The sequence below is a fragment of the Primulina huaijiensis genome, chromosome 2, assembly GCF_012295235.1.
Source record: "Primulina huaijiensis isolate GDHJ02 chromosome 2, ASM1229523v2, whole genome shotgun sequence".
Lineage (NCBI taxonomy): Eukaryota > Viridiplantae > Streptophyta > Magnoliopsida > Lamiales > Gesneriaceae > Primulina > Primulina huaijiensis.
The window spans coordinates 19096694-19102693 of NC_133307.1; positions in this window are offsets into that span (position 1 = coordinate 19096694).

Below are 6000 nucleotides of genomic sequence, written 5' to 3' on the forward strand. Positions count from 1 at the left end.
ATTGAGATCTGCTTTTCGAATTGTGGCACACATGAATCTTTTTATCAAACTATACACTATACCATAGTACTAAGCCTGCAAAGATCATCCAAGTTCTGGGTCTGGATGTCCAATCATAACATATATAACTGAATCTGTTGGATAGTTCGCCAGATACGTGTACTCTGGGTTCCTAACCCGTATTTTGGAGTGTTCACCGGTCACGATACCCGGATTCCAAACCCGTAAAATAAGTGGCCACAAAACAGTTCAATATCTCAAAAATATACTTTTAAGACACATCATACCTGATATCATACTTACAAACTTTGTAGACTTCGTTGGATTGTTCCCAGGTTCGCGGCAATTGAACTTGACCTACAACTCAAAACTAGTCCCAAATCGTATACGTGTAACTCCAAAATTCATTCGACGACTTAGGATCTACCAATTGACTCGATACTCGAATCAACCTTAAACAAAATGTTAACTTACTGTCCAAAAACCCAAACCATGACCAAAACACTTTCGAACAACCCAAAATAAAATAAGAAATCTTATGTCTCTAGCCAATATCAAGAAATGACACTTTACAGCTTACGGAAACAATAAAATTTCTAAAAACAAATCGACTCGAATCAACCTCAAACAAAAACTTAGACTCGACCCTGAGACACTTATTAAGACCATGACATTTCTCAAAACCACTCAGGAAATGATCTCAAACCCGAACACACACAAAAAACGTGAACAAAGATATTCTCGCACAATTAAGACAGCTTGAGCGGTTTTACGAGAAAAATCATAACTCTTTTGTTTCTTGTCGAAAAATTAGGAATTTGGTATCAAATCGAAGATAACACAATAAACTACAGTTTTTGTGTTGAAAGAATTTTCTGAAAATGGACGAATAGATACTAGAATTTAAAATACAAAAGATCGGATTTCAAGAATTTGTTGTCAAAAATATTCTTCGAACAAATTGTGCGGTTTTGCAAGAAAAATCATATCTCCCTCACTTCTTATTCAAAAATTACGAATTTGGTATTGAAACGAAGATAACATGACGAACTACAACTTTTATGTTGAAAAGTTTTTCAGAAAATAAACATATTGATACCAGTTTTCGAAGCAATGAAAGTAAAATATATACCCAGAAATCCGTTGTACAATGAACTCATGCTATCAACTGTTACCACCCAAGTGCTATAAATCCTCAACCAACATACCAATATGGGTCTAATACATATATGAACATGATCATAAGCAGCCATGTTAGCCCGGAATCATCCAACGTCGCCTACAACATGAAAACATGAGAAAGAAGTGTATAATCTTGACATGAACATACTTGCATGAAAATGTTTATCACAAACATGAATTCTTGAAAATACATATTATTACTTGATTGATGAGAAAAGAAACGTAATATACATGCCTTTGATCTTGAAACATAGAGAATCTCGCAAATCTCGACGATTCGGACACGAGGAAGAAATTTGGAGCTTCTTGCTATTCTCAAATGGTAGAACCGATGGAAATGGAGCTCAAGAACACTTGAGGAGAGAAGGGAATTAATGAGGGGAAATGGATGAAAATTGATGGGCATGTGAAGTTTTTTCCGGAGAAGACTTGGCCAAAGTCTTGAAATTTGAGGCAAGTGGGATGGATTTAGGGTATTCTAGGGATAATTTAAATATATTGATTAGGTTTAAACTAATTAATCAATATATGGTGTAGTGCAAATAAAATTTTAGACTACTCGAGACTTGAAAACTGATATATAAAATATTCCTAAATTTACAAAAGTTTCACAACAATTAAGGGAAAATAAAATACTAATTGTCATAAAATAAAATACTCCATAACTAAATAATTTTGGGCAATGAATTTGGCTAAAAAATAAATATCTCAAATATCCTATCCCCGGTCCGATCTCGTGTATTTGACTGAAAAATTGGAACTCAAATAATACAATTAAATATATACATGAATAAAATAATATGTAATTGCATAAATATATTTATAACAATTAAAATATGGTGCATGCATAATTTAAAATAATATAAATACATCATGTTTGATTTTACGTGTACTATTAAATTTTCGGGGCGTTACAGGATTAGGTTGGTACTCTATGTTCTGCATAGACAAAAATATGGTTAGGGGTGCCGTAGAGTTTTAAAACTTGACCCTTCGATGCATAAGTCAGTCCAGAGAGAAAACTTAAGAATGAGATATAGCAGTGCTAAGTGAGAAAAAGAATGTGAGTGAGTAAAATCGTAGCCAACATCTGTTATTTTTAGAAGCAGAAAGGGTTAGTTACCTTATAAAAGTAGAATTATTGTTAAGATAGAACTCTACCTAAGATAAGAAACATCATGCGGTAGGACTCAGTGACCACAACAGTTAGGACTCTTGATGGCGGCTAGGACACTTGTCTTATCTCGATGAGATTTGATCGGATCCCGTATTTATCTGAGTTTCTCATTTATCAACGAAGATGTCTTCATATTCCCTAAATGAGTTAGAGCTCGGATTCCCAGCCACATTAGTGGGCTCGGACCTCTAGTAAACAGTGCTGGGGAGATCAATTCTATTAGAGATTCATGGGCCCCAACATATGGATTCGGACTTCTGGGCAGGGTAGCCAGGCCCTTGATACACAATGAAGCATGGGTCTTATTGGGCTAAGGTCAATTCTGGAATGGGCTTGGATCCGTCCAAACGTAGCAATTTTAGGGGCATCAATAGTACCACCTCTTTTTAGTCTAAAAGAATAATGAAGTTTAGACTAAAGAGTCTAGTCGGATCCCGAACCCTTCTTGTTCAACCACTTTGTATTTGTTGCTTGTTTGTTGGATTTTAGATGGCATTTTGTATGGTCTAGATGTGGATCTGAACCATTCATGAAGAACGGCCGAGATTCTCTAACAGCCCGGTTCTTGAGGCGTTTGTACAGCTACCCGACAAGATCTGGGCCCTTGATTGCATCATGATGGACGGTTGAGGAGACCCTATTTCGGTTATAAATAGGAGCTTCTACCTTTCCATTTTCATCTTTATTTCTTTCCGAGCTGTTACCCTGTCAAATTTTTGGGAACTTTCCTGACTAGCATTTCGTACGCTAGACCATTTACCATCTGATCCCTTTCAGTAAGTTTGTTTTGATCAAGTCTAGGTATAAACATGTCTTCTCCCGATGAATCCTATGTTCAGGAATTTCTAGATTATTTAGATGATCTCGAGTCTCAAACAACGGAGCTTGAACCATCTATACCCTTAGAAGAAGTTCTAAGGCCACGTCCTCTGGAAACCAGAGCTTAAAAATCTAAAATACTGAAGTAATTAAGGGTCAATGAGGTCAAATTTAAAGAAAAGGGCCAGCCCTAGTATAGATTCTTGTCTTCCTACTTAGATCATGAATTAGGGCCAGCTATTAGAGAGGGGGCTGGCATACCCCATAGATATAAAGTATGCATCCTTGGTCGGACGAACCAAGCTCATCAACCCCCCGAGGGATTACATACTTTTTATGTAGATCAGGTAGAAATTGGCCTTATATTTCTAGTGCCCAAACTCATCCAAACCACCTGTGATTATTTCCAAATATGTCCGAGCTAGCTAAGCCTTAATTCCATTAGTTCACTCCTAGATTTAGGTGTTTTATTTAGGTGTTTCAAGGTTCTAATAGGGATCGGGAATTTATTAAAATTTATTTAAATAAAAAAACTGCCTCGGGCCTTTTTACTTGTCCATCCATCCCGAGCATCAATTTTTGAAAGGGAAGACAGACTCCCACAACAAATGTTTTTTTGTTAAATCCACCAAGCCACTGTGCTGTAACATGGACTGGTTTATGAACTTTACCTTTCCCGAGAAATTAGCCGAGCCGAATCATGAATTCAAGAACTTTTTAGCCTCCATGAGTATCAAGTATTTTAATATTGAGAGCTTAGTATATGATGACATGCTCTGTAATTCGGGTTCTGCAAACATATTTAAGGTCCTCCGACCCTTTTATTTTAATTTCTTTTACTTTCTCGACCCGTATTCTTATGTGCTCTACATGGAGTTGACTGCATGATGAAGGCCGAGATGAAAGCATAAATGGCCAAATTGAAGAGAAAAAAGGTTGGGCCCTCTACTGATGATGTTGCGGCCAAGCCCATCCCTCCCCATCCTTCCAAGAAAATGTCCTCCAATAAGAAGTAAGGGTTGAGCTCGGGCCCACAGACTTTGAGCTCGAGCTGTCCGTCCCTTCCAAGGGCAAAATCAAAATGGGTTAGGCTTATTCTATGCCCGATCTTGTGATTCTGGAGGAGGCCGGCCACCCACCCGTAACCCAGACATATCCTTTCTAGCCAAACCCAAAGGGCCCAGGTCTTTGTTTGGTCCATAATTTAGTCTTGTTTGCGAACCTGGGGATCCTTCAATCAGCCTCGGACTCCTTGATTGAAGATTCAATTGTCCTCAGGCTTACGCAAGTAACCCTCTATCCTTAATTATTATTTATGTTGTCCCTCTTTGTGGTCTTCTAATGCTAACTTGTATCTCTTTTTGTCGGGCCATTGCTTGGGCCGGGGACTACACACTCCGATCCCAAAAGCCTCGAACCGCAGCCTAGGCCAATGCAAAGGGCATGGACGATACCCTCCGATGTGAGCTAGAGAGTGCTCAAGACAACTTGATGATGATGATGAGCTAGAGAGTGCTCAAGACAACTTGCAGGACATCAAGTCGGAGCATGATGATGAGCTTCATACCCTCTGGTGTGAGCTAGAGAGGGCTCAAGACAACTTCAAGAAGGCCGAGCTGAGGATTCAATGCTTCATGGATGAAGCCCGGAAGCATGAAGAGGAGGTCGAGGCCACATAGGCTCTGAAAAAGGAAGAGTTCATTAAATCCTCAAACTTTGAGAGACTCTGCACTAGAAGGTTTGTGGTCTTCTTTGAAGAGGGGTTCAAGGGTTTCTTGTCCTTTTTCGGGGTAAATGGCTATTATGAGGCCGAGCACCCGGCCTCATTTCTGGATTCAGAGAAGGCCCTTGAAGATATACTCGAAGAGGGTGAGGTGTCCGGGCAGGAAGAACAAGATGCGGACGACCTCAACCCTCAAAGCCCTTAGTTTAAAATTTTTTTTGTATGCCATGTTCAGCTTATTGGATTCAGAATTGTAGTAACAATTTTGATTTTATAAATGGCCAATCGTTTTATGATTGTAATATTGTCCTTATCTTATTAATATTTCTAGGTAATCTTACTAAAGCTTAATCAGGACTGCCACCCAGACACATAATTTACAACCAAGAATTCAATCAAGTAAAAAAGTAAGAACCTGAACATATGCGACTTAAAACCAATAATTTGGCCAATACATAAGAACCGAGCAAGATTGTCATTCCGAGCACTTCTAACCTTGAAGCCACCTTTGGCTAAGTAATGGCATAAGAAACCCGAGCTGGATGGCTATTTGGGCTCATATAAACTTGAAAACATATTTGGGAAAGTAATGAGATAATAACTCAGGATAGATGGTTTTCCGGCCCTTTTGACTTAAAACTAAAATTGATCAAGTAATAAACTTACATGCCCATTATCTGAGTTGGTCGGAAGACAGACTTAAAATAGATTATCATCAACGCCCACCTAAGAGAGTTTGAGCTCAAATAAATATCCATAGACTAAGAATCCCATTAATGTTGTTGAGCTTTTGGTGAATGCCACATTCGTGTGCTTTGTTTTTATGAATGCCACATTCGTCGACTTACATAGTATCGAGCAGAGGGTCGGGCTTTCGGGTGAATGCCACTCTTGTGGAGTTTGTTTTTATGAATGTCATTTTCGTGGACTTACACAGTGCCGAGCTAGTGGTCGGATTTTCGGATGAATGCTACATTTGTGGGCTTTATTTATGTGAATGTCATATTCGTAGACTTAGATAGTGCCGATCTGGTGGGCTTTGACGAGTGTCACATCTGTGGGTTTTGCTTTTATGAATGCCACATTTGTGGTTTTTGTT